The sequence below is a fragment of the Bos mutus genome, chromosome 2, assembly GCF_027580195.1.
Source record: "Bos mutus isolate GX-2022 chromosome 2, NWIPB_WYAK_1.1, whole genome shotgun sequence".
Classification (NCBI taxonomy): Eukaryota; Metazoa; Chordata; class Mammalia; order Artiodactyla; family Bovidae; genus Bos; species Bos mutus.
The window spans coordinates 87,863,496-87,885,207 of record NC_091618.1 but is presented as its reverse complement, the minus strand read 5'-3'; the positions used below and the strand labels follow the sequence as shown (position 1 = coordinate 87,885,207).

The window sequence follows — 21,712 nt, the reverse complement described above, 5'->3', positions numbered from 1 at the left end:
AGATGTTCAAGCTGGTTTTAGAAAAGGCAGAGGAACCAGAGATCAAACTGCCAACATCCACTGGATCATGGAAAAAGCAAGAGAGTTCCAGAAAAACATCTATTTCTGCTTTATTGACTATGCCAGAGCCTTTGACTGCGTGGATCAAATAAACTCTGTAATTCTGAAAGAGATGGCAATACTAGACTACCTGACCTGCCTCTTGAGAAAACTGTACGCAGGTCAGGAAGCAACAGTTAGAACTGGACATGGAACAACAGACTGGTTCCAAATAGGAAAAGGAGGACGTAAAGGCTGTATATTGTCACCCTGCTTATTTAACTTCTATGCAGAGTACACCATGAGCAATGCCGGGCTGGAGGAAGCACAAACTGGAATCAAGATTGCTGGGAGAAATATCAACAACCTCAGATACACAGATAATATCACCCTTATGGCATAAAGCGAAGAAGAACTAAAGAGCCTCTTGATGAAAGTGAAAGAGGAGAGTGAAAAAGTTGGCTTAAAGCTCAACGTTCAGAAACCTATGATCATGGTATCTGGTCCCATCACTTCATGGCAAATAGATGGGGAAACAGTGGCTGACTTTAGTTTTCTGGGCTCTAAAATCACTGCAGATGCTGACTGCAGACATGAAATTAAAAGACGCTTACTCCTTGGAAGGAAAGTTATGACCAACCTAGAAAGCGTATTAAAAAAACAGAGACATTACTTTGCCAACAAAGGTCCGTCTATCAAGGCTATGGTTTTTCCAGTAGTCATGTATGGATGTGAGAGCTGGACTGTGAAGAAAGCTGAGCGCCGAAGAATTGATGCATTTAAACTGTGGTGTTGGAGAAGACTCTTGAGAGTCCCTTGGACTGCAAGGAGATTCAACCAGTCCATCAAAGGAGATCAGTCCTGGGTGCTCATTGGAAGGACTGATGCTGAAACTCCAATACTTTGGCTACTTAATGAGAAGAGCTGACTCACTGGAAAAGACCCTGATGCTGGGAAAGTTTGAGGGCAGGGGGAGAAGGGGATGACAGAGGATGAGATGGTTGGATGGCATCACTGACTTGATGGACATGAGTTTGGGTAAACTCCTGGAGTTGATGATGGACAGGGAGGCCTGGTGTGCTGCAGTTCATGGGGTTGCAAAGAATCCGACCTGACTGAGTGACTGAACTGAACTAAGTGAAATTGATCCAGGATAAAATTCTTACCAAATTAGCAACATTTAGTTATCTGTTTTTAAAATAATTCATTTGTTTTATTCATATCAAACAGTGTAAGTAAAATAAGTAAATTTCTAAGTATAAGATAATATGATTACTCATTTCAATTAAGTCGTTCAGTTGTGTCTGACTCTTCGCAACCCCACAGACTGCGGCACTCAGACTTCCCTGTCCTTCACCACCTCCTTGAGTTTGCTAAAACTCATGCCCATAGAGTCGGTGATACTATCCAGCCATCTCATCCTCATTCCTCCCTTTCCCCTCCTGCCTTCAGTCTTTCCCAGCATCAAGGTCTTTTCCAGGGGGTCGGCTCTTTGCATCAGGTGGCCAAAGTACTGGAGATTCAGCTTCAGCATCAGCCCTTCCAATGAATATTCAGGACTGGTTTCCTGTAGGATTAACTGGTTTGATCTACTTGCTATCCAAGGAACTCTCAATAGTCTTCTCCAACACCACAGTTCAAAAGCATCAATTCTCTGGCACTCAGCCTTCTTTACAGAACAACTCTCATATCCATACATGACTACTGGAAAAAACAAAGCTTTGTTAGATGGACCCTTGTCGGCAAAGTAACGTCTCTGAGCTTTAATATAATGTCTAGGTTGGTCAGGAAGCAACAGTTAGAAATGGACATGGAACAACAGATTGACTGGTTCCAAATAGGAAAAGGAGGATGTCAAGGCTGTATATTGTCACCCTGTTTATTTAACTTATATGCAGAGTACATCATGAGAAACGCTGGGCTGGAAGAAGCACAAGCTGGAATCAAGATTGCCGGGAGAAATATCAATAACCTTAGATATGAAGATGATACCACCCTTATGGCAGAAAGTGAAGAAGAACTAAAGAGCCTCTTGATGAAAGTGAAAGAGGAGAGTGAAAAAGTTGGTTTACAGATCAACATTCAGAAAACGAAGATCATGGCATTTGGTCCCATCACTTCATGGCAAATAGATGGGGAAACAGTGGAAACAGTGGCTGACTTTATTTTTCTGGGCTCCAAAATCACTGCAGATGCTGACTAAAGCCATGAAATTAAAAGACACTTACTCCTCGGAAGGAAAGTTATGACCAACCTAGATAGCATATTAAAAAGCAGAGACGTTACTTTGCCAACAAAGGTCCGTCTAGTCAAGGGTACGGTTTTTCCAGTAACCATGTATGGATGTGAGAGTTAAAGAGAGCTGAGCGCAGAAGAATTGATACTTTTGAACTGTGGTGTTGGAGAAGACTCTTGAGAGACCCCTGGACTCCAACGAGATTCAATCAGTCCATCCTAAAGGAGATCAGTCCTGGGTGTTCACTGGAAGGACTGATGTGAAGCTGAAACTCCAATACTTTGGCCACCTGATGTGAAGAGCTAACTCATTGGAAAGACCCTGATGCTGGGAAAGATTTAAGGCAGGAGGAGAAGGGGACGACAGAGGATGAGATGGTTGGATGGCATCACTGACTCAATGGACATGGGTTTGGGCGGACTCCGGGAGGTGGTGATGGAGAGGGAGGCATGGCATGCTGCGATTCATGGGGTCGCCAAGAGTCAGACACGACTGAGGGACTGAACTGAACTGAACTAGGTTGGTCATACCTTTTCTTCCAAGGAGCAAGCGTCTTAATTTCATGGCTGCAGTCACTGTCTACAGTGATTTTGGAGCCCAAGAAAATAAAGTCTGTCACTTTTTTCAATGTTTCCCTATGTATTTACCATGAAGTGACAGGACTGGATGCCATGATCTTAGTGTTTTGACGGCTGAGTTTTAAGCCAGCTTTTTTACTCTTCTCTTTCACCTTCATCAAGAGGCTCTTTAGTGCCTCTTTGCTTGCTTTCTGCCATAAGGGCAGTGTCTTTTGCATATCAAAGGTTACTGATATTTCTCTCAGCAATCTTGAATCCATCTTGTCTTCATCTAACCTGACATTTCACATGATGTACTCTGCACAGAAGGTAAATTAAGCATGGTGAGAATATACAGCTTTGACGTACACCTTTCCCAATTTTGAATGTTGTTTCATGTCCGGTTCTAACTGTTGCTGCTTGACCTGCATACAGGTTTCTCAGGAGGCAGGTCAGGTGGTCTGGTATTTCCATCTCTTTAAGAATTTTCCAGTTTGCTGTGATCCACACTGTCAAAGACTTTAGGGTAGTCAATGAAGCAGAAGTAGTTGTGTTTTGGAATTCTCTTGCTTTATGTATGATCCAACGGATGTTGGTAATTTGATCCCTGGTTCCTCTGTCTTTTGTAAATCCAGGTTGTACATCTGGAAGTTACCAGTTCACCGGCTATTGAAGCTTAGCATGGAGGATTTTGAGCATTACCTTGCCAGCATGTGAGACAAGTTCAATTGTGCAGTAGTTGGAATATTCTTTGGGATTGGAATGAAAATCTGACCTTTTCCAATCTTGTGTCCACTGCTGAGTTTTCCAAATTTGATGCCATATTTGAGCAGCATTTTCACAGCATTATATTTTAGGATTTGAAATAGTTCAGCTGGAATTCCATCACCTCCACTAGCTTTGTTTGCAGTCATGCTCCTTAAGGCCCACTTGACTTTGCCCTCCAGGATGTCTGGCTCTAGGTGAGTCAACACACCATCATGGTTATTTGTGTCTTGAAGAATTTTTTTTATAATTCTTCTGTGTATTCTTACCATCTCTTCTTAATGTCTTCTACTTCTGTTAGGTCCATACCTTTTCTGTCCTTTATTGTGCCCATCTTTGCATGGAATGTTCCCTTTGTATAGATAATTTTCTTGAAGAGATCTCTAGTCATTCCCATTCTATTATTTTCCTCTGTTTCTTTGCATTGCTCATGTAGGAAGGCTTTCTTATCTCTCCTTACTATTCTATGTAATTCTGCATTAAGATGGGTATAGCTCTTGTTTTCTCCTTTGCCTTTAGCTTCTTTTCTTAGCTATTTGTAAGGCCTTCATTTGTAAGACAACCATTTCTGCCTTTTTTCATTTCTTTTGCTTGGGGACGGTTTTGACCATTGTGTCTATACAGTATTACAAACCTCTGTCCATAGATTTTCAGTTTCCCTCAGATCTAATTCCTTGAGTCTATTTGGCACTTCCACTGTATAATGTAGGGATTTGATTTAGGTCACACCTGAATGGGCTAGTGGTTTTCCTACTTCCTTCAATTTAAGTCTGAAATTTGTGATAACGAGTTCATGATCTAAGTCACAGTCATATCCAGGTCTTGTTTTTGCTGACTGTATAGAGGTTCTATATCTTTGGCTGCAAAGAATATAATCAATCTGATTTCAGTATGATTAATAGATTCTAGTAAATTACAATGATATAAATTCAAGCAGCTCTGAATATTTAATATGCTGTATATCATAAGACTCGTAAAAATTTTTTTAGTTTGTTTGGTCTTTTAAGATTGTAAGTTTATACTCAAAAGTTTAATAATGTAAGGTATGAAATATAATTGGATCTAGATAATTTAGCAAAATATGATCTTCCTAATCATTTTATAGAACCTACTGTCTCTTGAATAGTTTGTATAAAATAATGTGATATATTTGAAGTTTAAGAAACAAAAATTCAGAATTCTTTCATAAATAGCACACTTGTAACCCTGGTGACAGAGATGACAGGCAGATATATATATATATATATATATATATATATATATATATATATGTGATGCTAATATAGCAGCAACAACTGACTTGTATGAAAATCAATCTCTCTATAGGTCCCATTTAGGATGAAGAAATTGGGTAATTCTTGCAGTGCAAGTTAGCAGATTTATGACTTTACTTTTTTCTTTGGAATGAAAAAGATATTGAAATAAAGAGACTATGTAAAACAAAAAGTAATATGTAAAGATACTATGTATCTTATAAAGATACTATGATCATGTAGTATTTACTAAGTTTCTTAAATAAAATATACATTAGAAGTTTAGCTGAAACTGAAAAGCAACAAAAAACTAATGCCTTCCTTCAGTATGGAGTAGTTTTTGTTTTATATTTTTTATTACTAAATAACACATGACACTAAAAATTTCAAACAACACAAAAATAGATAGCAGACAATCATGTGTAGCAAGTGAGCTATATGAACTACTGTTGCCATAATCAGTTTTTGAAGATGACAGAAAACAAACCTATGTATTCAGGATACTTCCAAACGCATTTTATGCATCCAGCATCACTTTGATACCAAAACTAAAGACAGCACATAAAAATAAAACTAATAGGCCAATATCACTGATAAACATAGAAAAGTTCTCAACAAAGTATTAACAAATTGAACAATGCATTAAAAGGATGATACATTCATACCAAGTGAGATTTATCCCAGGGACACAGGGATGATTCAATATCAGCAAATCAGTCAATGTGATATACCACATTAGCACATGTGCAAATGAAGTATATGAATCATACGATCATCTCAATAGATGAAGAAAATGCTCTTGACAAAATTTAACATCAATTTGATTAAAAAAGCTATGATTAAAACAGTTTATGATTAGAAACTCTCAACAAAGTGGGTATAGAAGGAACATACCTCAACATATTAAGTATTTGTCATAAATACATGACAGATCTACAGCTAACATCATACTGAATGGTGAAGGCTGAAAGCCATTCCTGTAAGATCAGGAATAAGAAAAGGATGCCACTCTTGCCACTTTAATTAAACATAGTTTAGAAAAACTGGGTACAATAATCATACAAGAAAAAAAAAAATCCAAACTGGAAAGGATGTGATTGGTTGCAGATAACATGATACTTTAGAGAGAAAATCTTCAAGTCTCCAAGAAAAAACAATTAGAACTAATAAATAAATTCAGTAAAATTGCAGGATACAAAATTAATATACAGAAATCTTGCATTTCTATAGAGTAGCAATGAACCATCAGGAGAGAAATTAAGAAAGCAATATTGTTTATAATTAAATCTTATAAATGAACCTAAGAAAGTGAAAAATCTGTACTTGGAAACCTGTAAGACATGGATAAAAAAATGAGAGAAACAGATGGAAAGACATATCATGCTTATGGATTGGAAGAAATAATATTGTTAAGACAAACATATTACCCAAGGTTCATTGAATCATACAGTTTCAATGCCATACCTATAAAAATGCCTATGGCATTTTTCACAGAACTAGAACAAATAATTCTAGAATTTGTATGGAAACATACTAGACCCCAAATAGCCAAAACAATTTCAAGAAACAAACAAAACTGGAAGTGTCAAGCTCCCTGACTTCAAGCTACACTAGAAACGTATAGTAATGAAAACAGTACAGTGCTGGCACAAAAATTGACACAGATTTTTGGGATCAGTGGGATCCCATGGGATTAATGGGGACAGAACAGAGATTCTAGAATGAACCCATCCTTATATGGTCAATTAATATGTGACAAACGAGGCAAAAACATAGGAAGGAGGAAAGACAGGTTCTTCAATAAATGGTGCTGTGAAAATCAGACAGCCACAGGCATAAAAATCAAATTAGAGTACTTTCTCACACCATATACAAAAAGAAGCTCAAAATGTATTAAAGGCTTAACTGTAAGAGCTGAAGTCATAAAAATTCTCAAAAGAAAATACAGGTAGTATATGCTCTTTGACATCAGTCTTAGTAATATTTTTTGGGACACATTTCCTCAGGCAAGGGAAACAAAGGCAAAAATAAACAAACAGGATCATGTCAAACTAAAAACTTGTGCACAGGAAGAGAAAATTATCAACAAAATGAAAACACTGCATCCTGAAAGGGAGAAAACATTTGCAAGCAATATATCTGATATGATAAAGGATTAATATCTAAAATATACAATTCAACAACAACAACAACAACAGAAAAAACAAAGTCCTATTAAAGAATGGGCAATAGCTAGGACATGGAAGCAACCTAGATGTCCACTAACATATGAAGGGATAAATAAGTTGTGGTACATATATACAATGGACTATTACTGAGCCATAGAAAGGAATGCATTTGAACTAGTTCTAAGGAGGTGGAAGAATCTTCACTATGCAGAGTCAAGTAAGTCAGAAAGAGAAACACAAATATCATATACTAATGCATATTTGGAATATAGAAAGATGGTATTGATGAACCTATCTTCAGGGCAGCGATGGAGGCACAGACACAGAGAACAGACTTATGGACACAGTGGGTAAAGCAGAGGATGGGACGCATTGAGAGAATAGCATGAAAACATACATATATTCCGATATATAAAACAGATAGCCCATGGGAATGTGTTGCATGATGCTTATTTAACTGCTTATTTAACTTCCATGCAAAGTACATCATGAGAAATTCTGGGCTGGATGAAGCACAAAATGGAATCAAGATTGCCAACAGAAATATCACCAACCTCAGATATGCAGACGATACCACCCTTATGGCAAAAAGTAAAGAGGAACTCAAAAGCCTCTTGATGAAGGTGAAAGAGGAGGATGAAAAGGCTTGCTTAAAACTCAAAAGTCAAGAAACTAAGATCATGGCATTGCAGTCCCATCACTTCATGGGAAACAGATTGGGAAACAATGGAAACAGTGAAAGACTTTTATTATCTTGGGCTCCAAAATGACTGCAGATGGTGACTGCAGCCATGAAACTAAAAGACGCTTGCTCCTTGGAAGAAAAGGCATGACCAACCTGCTGCTGCTACTGGTGCTAAGTCGCTTCAGTCGTATCCGACTCTGTGCGACCCCATAGATGGAAGCCCACCAGGCTCCCCATCCCTGGGATTCTCCAGGTAAGAACACTGGAGTGGGTTGCCATTTCCTTCTCTTCTAGACAACATAATAAAAAGCAGAGACATTACTTTGCCAAGAAAGGTCCATCTAGTCAAAGTTACGGTTTTTCCAGTAGTCATGTATGGATGTGAGAGTTGGACCACAAAGAAAGCTGAGTGCTGAAGAACTGATGCTTTTGAACTGTGGTGTTGGAGAAGACTCTTGAGAGTACCTTGACAAATCCTAATTCCTTAGGATTAGTCAATCCTAAAGGAAATCAACCCTGAATATTTATTGGAAGGACTGATGCTGAAGCTGAAGCTCTAATACTTTGGCAACCTGATGTGAAGAGCTGACTCATTAGAAAACACCCTCATGCTGGGAAAGATTGAAGGCAGGAGGGGTAGGGGATGACAGAGGATGAGATGGTTGGATGGCATCACCGACTCGATGGACATGAGTTTGAGCAAACTCTGGAAGTTGATGATGGACAGGGAAGCCTGGTGTGCTGCAGTTTATGGGGTTGCAAGGAGTCAGACACAACTAAGCAACTGAACTGAACTAAAAGTAGGATGAAAGCTGGCTGTCTGCCACAACATGGATCAACCCATAGGGTACTATGCTACATGAAATAAATTAGAGAAACACAAATTATTTCATGTGGAATCTAAACAACAAAATAAGTGAAGAAACAGAAGAAAACAGAGTCACAGATTCAGAGATCAAGCAAGTGGTTGCCAGAGTGGGGCGGGAAATAAGTGATAAAGGTGAGGAAATGTAACAGGTACTAAACTTCCACTTATAAAAAATGAGTCATGGGAATTAAACACATAGCTTGGGAAATATAGTCAATAAAAATGTACCACATTTGGGGGAAAAAAATACAAAAAAAAAAACCAAACAACCTGATCACAGTCCCTAAATCATTAACTCATTACATACCCTAGGGTAATCCTCTCTTACGTAAAACAGCTTTTTCACCTGTAATATAGCAGTAATAAATCTTGAAGTGTTTTTGTAAAAAAATTAATGTACTATATTTGTACGGTGACAGACAGAAACTAGATTTACTGTGATAATTTTATAAGGAATAGCAATATGGAATCACTGCGTTGTCACCAGGAACTAATCTAGTGCTGCAGGTCAATTATACTTCAAAAACCAACCAACCAGACTCAGAGAAAAAGAGAACAGATTTGTGGTTACCGGAGGGAGAGAGGAAACTGGATGAAGGTGGTCAAATGTATAAACTTACATTTATAAAATAAATAAATACTAGGGATGTAAAACAACAGAAGGCAATGACACCCCACTTCAGTACTCTTGTGTGGAAAATCCCATGGACGGAAGAGCCTGGTGGGCTGCAGTCCATGGGGTCGCTGAGGGTCGGGCACGACTGAGCGACTTCACTTTCACTTTTCACTTTCATGCACTGGAGAAGGAAACGGCAACCCACTCCAGTATTCTTGCCTGGAAAATCCCAGGGACAGGGGAGCCTGGTGGGCTGCTGTCTATGAGGTCGCACAGAGTCAGACACGACTGAAGCAACTTTGCAGCAGCAGCAGCAGCAGGGATGTAAAATATAATATGAGTAACATGATTAACTCTGCTGTATATTATATATAAAAGTTGCTAGGAAAGTGAATCATGAGTTCTTTCTCATCACAAGTGAAAAAACATTTCTTTTTATTTATACAAGGTGACGGATATTTATTAAACTTATTGTGGAAATCATTTCATGATGTACTTAAGTCAAATCATTATGCTGTACTGCTGCTGCGGCTAAGTCGCTTCAGTTGTGTCCGACTCTGTGCGACCCCATAGACGGCAGCCCACCAGGCTCCGCCATCCCTGGGATTCTCCAGGCAAGAACACTGGAGTGGGTTGCCATTTCCTTCTCCAATGCATTAAAGTGAAAAGTGAAAGTGAAGTCGCTCAGTCGTGCCCGACCCTCAGCAACCCCATGGACTACAGCCTTCCAGGCTCCTCCGTCCATGGGATTTTCCAGGCAAGAGTACTGGAGTGGGGTGCCACTGCCTTCTCCATTATGTTGTACACTTGAAACTTATACAATACTATATGTTAGTTATATCCCAACAAACCTGGAAGGATAAAAAACCTCCTGCATTCATGGAAAATTAAATGAAGACACTATAACATATTATACAAATATTAATGAAAATGAGAAATAATAAAAAGGTAAATATAATATTTGGAAATTTTCTATATTAAATACAAAAAAGATGTTGAATAAATCTTATGCAGAAACATTGCTGGAGACACAATTAAAATTTGCTTCAAATAAATTCTTTTACTATAACTTACAAAACAGAGGCACATGGTGACACTATTTCTACTAACTTTATACTTCACGAAGAAGAGGACATGGGGACCCACTTCAGTATTCTGGCCTGAAGAATTCCCATGGACAGAGGAGTCTGATGGGCTATACAGCCTATGGGGTCACAAAGAGTCAGACATGACTGAGCTACTAAGCGCACAGACACATACTTCATTAAAGTACTTGATTTGTTATTAAAAGTTTTGGTTTAAATTTTCTAAGTAAAGTAATAATTAAAGAGAAAAGCTGAGAAATGAAGAGTCCATATAAGTGACAAATACACAAAAGAATCTATAAAAATAACCAGTAGTTAAGTGATGCTGGTAGACAAGTTAAAATAACTGACAGCTAGAAAGTAAAACAAGAATTAGGTATACAGCAAGATCACAAAATTGTTTCTCTTCACACATTTCACCTAGAAGAAATGAAGTCTTATAATTTAAGGGTATTAAAGTAGTTAATTGGTGAAGTAAAAACACAGTACAATGTCTTTATTTCATGTCTTCACAATTGTACAACATGCCAGCTATTTAAAATTCATTGATTAATTCATTAATGTGGAATAAAGCGAGGGAAGTTCTACTAACACTCCACTGCAGAATTTCAAGTCCCATACACAGATACTAAGCTATATTTGCATAATATAAAGTAAAAGTAAACAAATTTATATAATTAGCAAGAAGCTCCAAACAAACACATTATACACTGTGTATTTTCATCTAGTATCACCCTTTCTTTGGGTTTGCTCTTCACTACTTTTCTTGTTCTCTAACCATCCCTACTCCCTCATATTTTAAAACTTTGCCCAAGACCCAAATTTATACATTCCATCTTACCCACTCTAGAACATAGTATGCGTCCCTTTCTCTGGGCTCTTGGTTGAGAATACTACCCACTTAAAAGTCATGTCATAGAGTAAAGAGCAAACTGAGCTTTTCTCCATAGCTTACGAGACGGTCTGTCATATGTTTATTTCTAAGGTTATTTTTAAAAATTTATTACAGTAATCAGTAACACTGGTAAAATTCAAAGAGCATTGAAGGTTGTAAAGAGAAAAACAAAAGCCTCATGTTTCTGTAGATGAATACCATTATAATTTACTCTTAGAAACTCTTGGGGAAAAGTGAATCTGGAGTTTTTCAGATTTAGAAAGGTTAATTTGATGCATTTACTGAGTTTTACCTCTAATACCAGCCAATGGTGTCTAGTTAGCAGCTCATAATGAAAGACATTCATATTATCTGTCATGAATATTCACCCTTTGACATAAACATACAACATAAATAATTTCACATAATAAGTAACTTTTTTTCCTTAGAGAATATGTTTCTTTCCTCTAGCTTAGTTGAGATATAATTGATATATTTCTGTACAATGTGACGATTTTATACACATAGTGCAAAATGACTACCTCAGTAAGGTTAGTTAACCCATCCACCACCTCACCTAATTATATTTTTTTTGTGTGTTTAAGGTCAGGACATTTACGATCTATTCTCTTTGCAGCTTTCAAGTATATAATACACTAGTATTAACTATAGGCACCATGCTAAATATTAGTTCCCAAGAATGTATTCCGCTTGTAACTGGGAATTTGTACCCTTTGACCATTTGTACCCTTTTCCCATTTCCTTCACTTCCCAGCCCTTGACAATCACCCTTCTAATCTGCTTCCTTGATTCTGGCTTTTTTTCTTAAAGATTCCATATTATATGTGAGATCATGCAGTGTTTGTCTTTCTCTGTGTGACTTATTTCATTAAGCATAATGCTCTAAAGGTACATCATGTCACAAATGGCAAGATTTCCTTTTTTTTTTTTAAAAAGGCTCAATAATATTCATGTATCTGTATCTATATATATTCATGTGTAAATATATATGTGCCATGTAATATCTCACATTTTCATATATATATATATATATCACATTTTCATTGTCCACTCATTCATTGATGACCACTTAGGTTGTTTCCATATTGTGGTTATTTGTGAATAATGTTGCAATAAGTATGGGTGTACAGGTACACTTCGAGGTAATGATTTCATTTCCTTCCAATATATTCCAGAATTGGGATATATACACAGATGTGGGGCCATATGGTAGGTCTATTTTAATTTTTTCCATAATGGGTGTACCAGTTTACATTCCACTATAGGGTTCCTTTTTTGCCACATCTTTGCCAAAGCATTATTTCTTTATTATTTTTTGTTTGTTTGTTTGCTTTTGGTAACAGCCATTTTTACAGGTACGAGGTGATACCTCACTGTGGTTTTGATTTGCATTTCCCTGATGCTTAGTGATGCTGAACTCCATTTCATGTACCTGCTGGCCACCCATGTCTTTCTGAAAAATGACTATTAAGGTCCTGTATGTGTGTATGTACGTGTGTGTGTGTGTGTATGTGCACACACAGGCTCAGTTCTATTTGACAATTTGTGACCCCATGGACTGTAGCTATCCAGGCTCCTCTGTCCATGGAATTTTCCAGGCAAGAACACTGAAGTGGGTTGCCACTTCCTACTCCAGGGGATCTTCCCACCCTAGGGACTGAACCCCTGTCTCTTGCATCTCCTGCAGTGACAGGTGGATTTTTTTACCACTGTGCGACCTGGGAAGCCCATTCAGGTCCTATGCCTATTTTTAAATCAGATTGTTCATTTTTTGACTCAATATTGAGTTGTATTGAGTTCTTCCGATATTTTGGATATTAACCTCTTATCTGGTACGTGGTCATAAAGAACTTTTAAATTCTCAATGAACAAAAGTGTCAGTCAGGTTTTACCACCAAAATGTACTGAGAGAAAACAAACCTTCTGTATTTCTGAATCTTTTTCCTTTTAGAATTGCCACTGTAGACTTGTATTAACCCTACGCATGGAAACATATTACTATATACTAAATGATAAATCATATCCTTTTATTCATTCATATGCTTCATTATAAATCTTATTCTTAGTCACAGTGTTCAATGATTAAAATCTAAGAACTCTACATATTTGACTCTCAATAAATACAGATAGTAACTTAGTACCCACTATTTGAGGGTCCCATTGTTGACCTATTTCTGTATATTTCCTGGAAGCAGCTCATACAGAGAATTTGGAAAAGAGAGCTTGTATAGTGAGTCACGGAGAAGGCAATGGCACCCCACTCCAGTATTCTTGCCTGGAAAATCCCATGGACGGAGGAGCCTGGTAGGCTGCAGTCCATGGGGTCACTGAGAGTCGGACACGACTAGGCGACTTCACTTTCACTTTTCACTTTCATGCATTGGAGAAGGAAATGGCAACCCACTCCAGTGTTCTTGCCTGGAGAATCCCAGGGATGGGGGAGCCTGGTGGGCTGCCGTCTATGGGGTCACACAGAGTCGGACACGACTGAAGTGACTCAGCATAGCATAGCATAGCATAGTGAATCAAGTGAAGATTCTCTGTCACATGGTACACGGTGTATTCATTCAATGTCTAACTATTGTCTCCAACGTCAAGCCTTACATTGCTTCTAGATGTATCCTACACACTTTCCCTCTTTGCTATTGATTGTGGGTTATTGTTTAAATCCCCTGTATATGTTTGATTCAGTCTTTGATATTTGCCTCCTTTCATTTTCACCTCCCCCACCTTTTATGTTGTCTTACCAGCTATGTTCACTAGATGTTTAATCTGGCTGTTAATTCTTTCAACTTTCTTGATATCTTCTTAAGTATTTGTTTCATAGTCTCATAAAGTTTTGCACACTAAAACAGATGATTAGAAAGACATAAAATCCATAAAATTTTATATATTAAGTTGAAAATAAGTATCATGTTTATCTTTTAAATTGCATAATATAAGCTTAATTTTTAAAAAAGATTAAATAAGAAAATACTCTAAAATGTATTCCTGCCTTTAAAATGCTCATTACCAGTCTGTCATCTCAATTTTTATTTTTTATTTATTTATTTATTTTTGCTATACAGTAGGCCCTTGGTGGTTATCCATCTTAAACATGGAAGTTTGTATATGTCAATTCCAAACTCCAGTTCATCCTTCTCTACTCATCTTAATTTTTAAATTGAGACCTATTTTATATTTGCCACCTGCTAAAATACAGTAAAAATAAGAAACACGGTTTATTAAGGATCATTTGATGCTCATGCATTTATATCTAGAATTAACATAAAAACCATGTTCAGCTAAACTTTGGGGGAAACTATCTAAATTTTGTATAAACATAAATCAGCATATATGCATTCCTTTTACAATTATTAAGACGAGAACATTCTATATATTATATCCTATAATTCACTTAAAAAAAAATTTAACAAGGGTATCCTTCCATTATGCCACAGAGATCTACTTTTTAGGAAGGGATGAGACCTAAGTCATGTAGCTGAATTGACTGGAGAAAAACCCATGACTCACTTTTAAATTCAGGAAGAACTCAAGTGGGCTCTTAACACTTTCAGCCAATCAATATAACTTTCTACTCCATTCAGACTCCCATTTTCCTAGATAACGTTTTCACACCTTCTCTTCTTTGAGTCCTCTCTCTTGCACTCTACATTTGGCCTGTCAGGAATCCAGATGACAATTTCAAATTACATCCAAAATCGAATGACTTTTCATCGCTTCAACTCCGGGTCTAAGGCGCAATTATTTCCAAATTACCTCCCAGGTTTTACTCTTACGCCCCATCAGCCTATTTGTAATACATATAATAGGTAAGATCAGAGCAAGCTTTTCAAAATTTGTCAGATCATGTTACTCCTCTGCTAACAAAGTCTGATTGATATCATTATCTTTCTGGCCCTATATCTACCACTATTCCTCTGCTTAAGACACACTGGCCTCTTAACCCTTTTATTTAAAACATCTGAGATGTTCCTTTCCCAATGAGTCTACACTGGTTGTTCTCCCTATCTCAGAACATTCTTTCCTCACATATCCACATGACTAACTCCCTTGCTTCTTGTACGACTCTCCTTCAATCTGCTCTTTTTTGATAAGACTTACCCTGCTAATCCTATTTAGTGGTGCAACAGTTCAGTTCAGTTCAGTCGCTCAGTCGTGTCCGACTCTTTGCGACCCCATGAATCGCAGCATGCCAGGCCTCCCTGTCCATCACCAACTCCCGGAGTTCACTCAGACTCACGTCCATCATGTCGGTGATGCCATCCAGATATCTCATCCTCTGTCGTCCCTTTCTCCTCCTACCCCCAATCCCTCCCAGCATCAGAGTCTTTTCCAATGAGTCAACTCTTCACAGGAGGTGGCCAAAGTACTGGAGTTTCAGCTTTAGCATCATTTCTTCCAAATAAATCCCAGGGCTGATCTCCTTTAGGATGGACTGGTTGGATCTCCTTGCAGTCCAAGGGACTCTCAAGAGTCTTCTCCAACACCACAGTTCAAAATCATCAATTCTTTGGCGCTCAGCTTTCTTCACGGTCCAACTCTCACATCCACACATGACCACTGGAAAAACCATAGCTTTGACTAGACGGACCTGAGAATGAATGAAAACATTGATTTTCTGAATGTTGAGCTTTAAGCCAACTTTTTCACTCTCCTCTTTCACTTTCATCAAAAGCTTTTTGGTTCCTCTTCACTTTCTGCCATAAGGGTGGTGTCATCGGTATATCTGAGGTTATTGATATTTCTCCCGGCAATCTTGATTCCAGCTTGTGCTTCTTCCAGCCCAGGGTTTCTCATGATCTACTCTGCATATAAGTTAAATAAGCAGGGTGACAATATACAGTCTTGACGTACTCCTTTTCCTATTTGGAACCAGTCTGTTGTTCTATGTCAAGTTCTAACTGTTGCTTCCTGACCTGCATATAGGTTTCTCAAGCGGCAGGTCAGGTGGTCTGGTATTTCCGTCTCTTGAAGAATTTTCCACAGTTTATTTTGATCCACACAGTCAAAGGCTCTGGCATAGTCAATAAAGCAGAAACAGATGTTTTTCTGGAACTCTCTTGCTTTTTCGATGATCCGGTGGATGTTGGTAATTTGATCTCTGGTTCCTCTGCCTTTTCTAAAACCAGTTTGAACATCTGGAAGTTCGCGGTTCACATACTGCTGAAGCCTGGCTTGGAGAATTTTGAGCATTACTTTGCTAGCGTGTGAGATGAGTGCAATTGTACGGTAGTTTGAGCATTCTTTGGCATTGCCTTTCTTTTGGATTAGAATGAAAACTGACCTTTTCCTGTCCTGTGGCCACTGCTGAGTTTTCCAAATTTGCTGGCATATTGAGTGCAGGACTTTCACAGCATCGTCTTTCAGGATTTGAAAGAGCTCAACTGGAATTCCATCACCTCCACTAGTTAGCACATGGTTATTTTCAAATGTCTGTCTCCCATCACTTGAATGTAGGCTCCATAAGGGTTCAGATTTTTATGTTTTGTTCACTAATCCCAAAACCTAAAACAGTGCTGGCACAAAGCAGGCCCTCAATAAATATTTGAGAAAAAGTGAACAAAAGTTTACTCATTTAATATAAGTAGTTAAGATAGGTATTTATTTTAAAAATTTTTAAGAGTTTAAAATATTTTATAGTAAAATTTACCTCCCATTATGGTTCTCTAATTCCTATTCTCTCCCCATGAAATAATATCATCACTGATATTATTTCCTTGTGTGTCCTTGCAGTGATTTTTTCTGCATAAATAAGCATATATAAATGAACACTCTGTCCCTTATTATACTGTATGTACTGTTAGGCATTGGTAAGGTTGTACTTTTAAGTATAATTTGAAAAACTGAATAGACCATGAAGATTTTTCTTTATTAGAAATAACAAGGCTCCTGGTTTGTTTTTAACAGCTGCATAGTATTTCATCTGGATATCTCACAGTTAAATCCATTGTATATAGATACACATTTGGTTTCTCCAACATTTGGTATTAAATATTTCTAAGAATAACTTTCTACCTGTCTCAAAAGTAATGTATCAGTGGATAAACTGCAAGAAGTAATTAACTAGGCCCATGGAAAATGTGTTTTTCTAATTTTGACAGATACTGCCAATTTTCCTCCATATGATTTGTATCAATTTACATTCCACCAGAAACATAAAATAATGCCTCCTTTTTCACAAAAACTATTATATCAAATTTTAAGAATTTGGGAAATCCCAATATGTGACAAGTAGTATTTCACAGTGGCTTTTATTAAGAGTGAAGCTGAAATTTTCATGTGCTTAAGAGGCATGTGTTTCTTTTTTCTGTAAACAGTTTATATACTCTGCCATTTGTCTGATAGTAAAGTTGGTCTTTTATCTTCTTGCATTTTTTAGGTTTAGTTAAAAAAACAGCCACTTTGGTGTTTGGAAGGTTGGACAGCCACATGTAAATCAATGACATTCAAATACTCTCTCAGACCATACACAAAAATAAACTCAAAATGGCTTTAGGACTTAAAAGACATGATACCATAAATTTTTCATAAGAGAGTACAGGTAAACATTCTCTGACATAAATTGTAGCAATATTTTCTTAGGTCAATTTCCCAAGGGAAAAGAAATAAAAGCAAAAATAAACTAATGGGATTTAATCAAATTTACAAGCTTTTGCACAGCAAAAGAAACCATTAACAACAAAAAGAGAATGTATGAACTGAGAGAAAATATTTGCAAATGATGTGACCAACAGGCCTTAATTTCCAAAATACACTAACAGTTCATACAACTAAATAATAACAAACAACTCAATCAAAAAATGGGCAGAAGACCTAAAGAGAAAGAAGACATACAGATGTTTTCCAAAGGAGACATACAGATGGCAAATAAGCACATGAAACAATGCTTAAAGCTGCTAATTATTAGAGAAATGCAAATAAAAACTATGATGAGGAATCACCTCTGTTCAGAATGGCCATCATTAAAAAGTCTATAATTAATAAATGTGGGAGAGGGTATGGAGTAAATGGAAACTTCCTATACTGTTAGTAAGAATATAAATTGATGTGGCCCCTGTGGGCAACAGTATGGAAGTTTCTTAAGAAACTAAAAATAGAATTACCATGTGATCCAGCAATCCCACTACTGAACATATATTTGGAAAAGATTAAAAAGTCTAATTCAAAAAGATATATGCACTGCAATGTTCAGAGAAGCACTATTTACAATTGTTAAGATATGGAACGAATACAAGTGTCAATCAACAGAGGAATAGATAAAGAAGATGTGGTACATACACACAAAGGAATATTACTTAGTCACAAAAAAGAATGAAATAATGCCATTTACAGCAATATGGATGGACCTAGAGATCATCATATTAAGTGAAGGCCAGAAAAAGAAATATAAAATATCATATGATACCACTTATATGTAGAATCTAAAAAAATGATATAAATGAACTTATAAAACAGAAACAGACTCAGAGGCATAGAAAGAAAATTATCATTTCCAAAGAGGAAAGAAGAGGAAGGATAAACTAGGCATTTGAGAATAACAGATACACACCACTATATGTAAAATAGATTAAAAATAATCAGATCCTATTGTATAGCAGCAGGAGCAATACTTACTATCTTGTAATAATATATAACGGGAAAGAATTTGAAAAAGAATACATCTGTATCCATATGAAACTGACTCACTTTGCTATATAAAACTTATATATGCCAATTATACTCCATATGATTTGTGTCAATTTATATTCCACCAAGAATGTATATATATCTCTCTGAATCACTTTGCTATATATCTGAAATGAACACATTTTAAATCAACTATAATAAAATAGTTTTTAAAAAATTAGCCACTTCAGTAAGAATTACAAACCTGTTTTTAATATAGTCTTTTGATTTTGGTTGTGTGTGTTGAAAAATGTGATCAAATTTATTAATCATGTCATTTTGTGGCTTCTAGATCTTGTTTTGAAGAGATTTTCTACTTTAAAGACATAAGAAAAAAAACACTCCTGTTTGCTTGAGTATCTGTGATGCAATATTTTACATTTAAGTATTTGATCCATTTATAATATACTTTGGCATATGGTGTGAGATATGGATTCAGCTTTTCTTTCCAGATGGCTGTGCAGTTGTCTCAAAATGTATTAAGCAATACAACTTTTCCCACTGATATGAGATGCCATCTTTATCATTTTCAATATTCTTGCATTTATTAAATCTATTGCTGAAGTTTATAATCCTATTTATTTTGTAATTTCATGCACCAATAAAGCCTTTTTCAATTAGGTTTCTGTGAGAGAATTAAATTATAAAAAACATGTAAATAAAATATGTGAGAACACTGTCCTTGATTAATCCAGGTGAGCCCTAAATGCAATTACAAGAGTTCTTATAAGAGAAAATCAGACACACAGAAATGGAGAAGGCAATGTGGCCATGGAGCCCATGGTTGAAGTGATGCTGTGGCCATAAGACAAGGAATGCTAGCAGCCACCAAAAAGTTGAAGAGGTGAGGAAGGGGTCCCCCTAGAACCTTCACAGGAATAACAGCCCTTGGTTTCGATTTGGGCCCAGTGACACTGCTTTAAGACTTCTGGCATCTGCTTCAGGCTCTACTACAAAGCCATAGTCATCAAGATAGTATGGTACTGGCACAAAGACAGAAATATAGATCAATGGAACAAAATAGAAAGCCCAGAGATAAATCCATGCATGTATGGACACCTTATCTTTGACAAAGGAGGCAAGAATATACAATGGATTAAAGACAATCTCTTTAACAAGTGGTGCTGGGAAAACTGGTCAACCACTTGTAAAAGAATGAAACTAGAACACTTTCTAACACCATAACAAAAAAATAAACTCAAAATGGATTAAAGATCTAAACGTAAGACCAGAAACTATAAAACTCCTAGAGAACATAGGCAAAACACTCTCTGACATACATCACAGCAGGATCCCCTATGACCCATCTCCCAGAATATTGGAAATAAAAGCAAAAATAAACAAATGGGACCTATTTAAACTTAAAAGCTTCTGCACAACAAAGGAAACTATAAACAAGGTGAAAAGGCAGCCTTCAGAATGGTAGAAAATAACAGCAAATGAAGCAACTGACAAACAACTAATCTCAAAAATATACAAGCAACTCCTACAGCTCAATTCCAGAAAAATAAATGACCCAATCAAAAAATGGGCCAAAGAACTAAATAGACATTTCTCCAAAGAAGACATACAGATGGCTAACAAACACATGAAAACATGCTCAACATCACTCATTATCAGAGAAATGCAAATCAAAACCACTATGAGGTACCATTTCACACCAGTCAGAATGGCTGCGATCCAAAAGTCTACAAGCAATAAATGCTGGAGAGGGTGTGGAGAAAAGGGAACCCTCTTACACTGTTGGTGGGAATGCAAACTAGTACAGCCACTATGGAGAACAGTGTGGAGATTCCTTAAAAAACTGGAAATAGAACTGCCTATGATCCAGCAATCCCACTGCTGGGCATATACACTGAAGAAACCAGAATTGAAAGAGACACGTGTACCCCAATGTTCATCACAGCACTGTTTATAATAGCCAGGACACGGAAGCAATCTAGATGTCCATCAGCAGATGAATGGATAAGAAAGCTGCAGTACATATATACAATGGAGTATAACTCAGCCATTAAAAAGAATACATTTGAATCAGTTCTAATGAGGCGGATGAAATTGGAGCCTATTATACAGAGTGAAGTAAGCCAGAAAGAAAAACAACAATATAGTATACTAACGCATATATATGGAATTTAGAAAGATGGTAACAATAATTCTGTACACGAGACAGCAAATGAGATACTGATGTATAGAACAGTCTTTTAGACTCTGTGGGAGAGGGAGAGGGTGGGATGATTTGGGAGAATGGCATTGAAACATGTATAATATCATATATGAAACGAGTTGCCAGTCCAGGTTCGATGCACGATACTGGATGCTTGGGGCTGGTGCACTGGGATGAACCAGAGGGATGGTAAGGGGAGGGAGGAGGGAGGAGGGTTCAGGATGGGGAACATGTGTATACCTATGGTGGATTCATGTTGATATATGGCAAAACCAGTACAATATTGCAAAGTTATAAAATAAAATAAATTAAAAAATAAACAAAATAAAATAAAATACAAAAAAAAAAAAAAAAAAGAATTGAAAATAAAGTGTTATGGGAGAATAAAAAAAAAAAAGACTTCTGGCATCTGGAACTGTGAGAGAATAAAAATCTGTTGTATTAACCCCTAAATTTGTGATAATTGTTATAGAAGTCATAGGAAAATAATAAACAATATTCTTAAATTTGTGGCACATAAATAATATATGTAGGCAAAATATGGCACTAGGGCTTAATCTAAAATTACTGTTATACATGAAAATTATCTATATGATGACATTGATCTTGTAGTACAATAACTTAGTGAATTCTATTATTTCTAGTAGCCTGTCAATTGATTAAATAAAATCCACTGGATGGCAGTTCTAGGTATATAATCATATGATCTGCAC

The 21,712-nt window shown here is 36.8% G+C and overlaps 1 protein-coding gene across 8 annotated transcripts in view; it reads right to left on the bottom strand.

The window, feature by feature from the left end:
• Positions 1-21,712, bottom strand: part of MBD5 (methyl-CpG binding domain protein 5) — a 491,337-nt gene that overhangs the window by 286,525 nt on the left and 183,100 nt on the right. Inside the window, exons 1-2 of one of the 8 annotated variants that reach the window (XM_070390125.1) lie at positions 14,681-14,820; positions 13,915-14,013 (exon numbers count right to left, since the gene is read on the bottom strand). The exons of 6 other annotated variants lie outside the window; for them this stretch is intronic. The gene's annotated coding sequence lies outside the window, so the exon portion shown is untranslated. Of the gene's footprint in view, positions 1-13,914; positions 14,014-14,680; positions 14,821-21,712 lie in introns of those variants that run through there. One more of the 8 variants, XM_070390114.1, reaches the window with a different exon arrangement.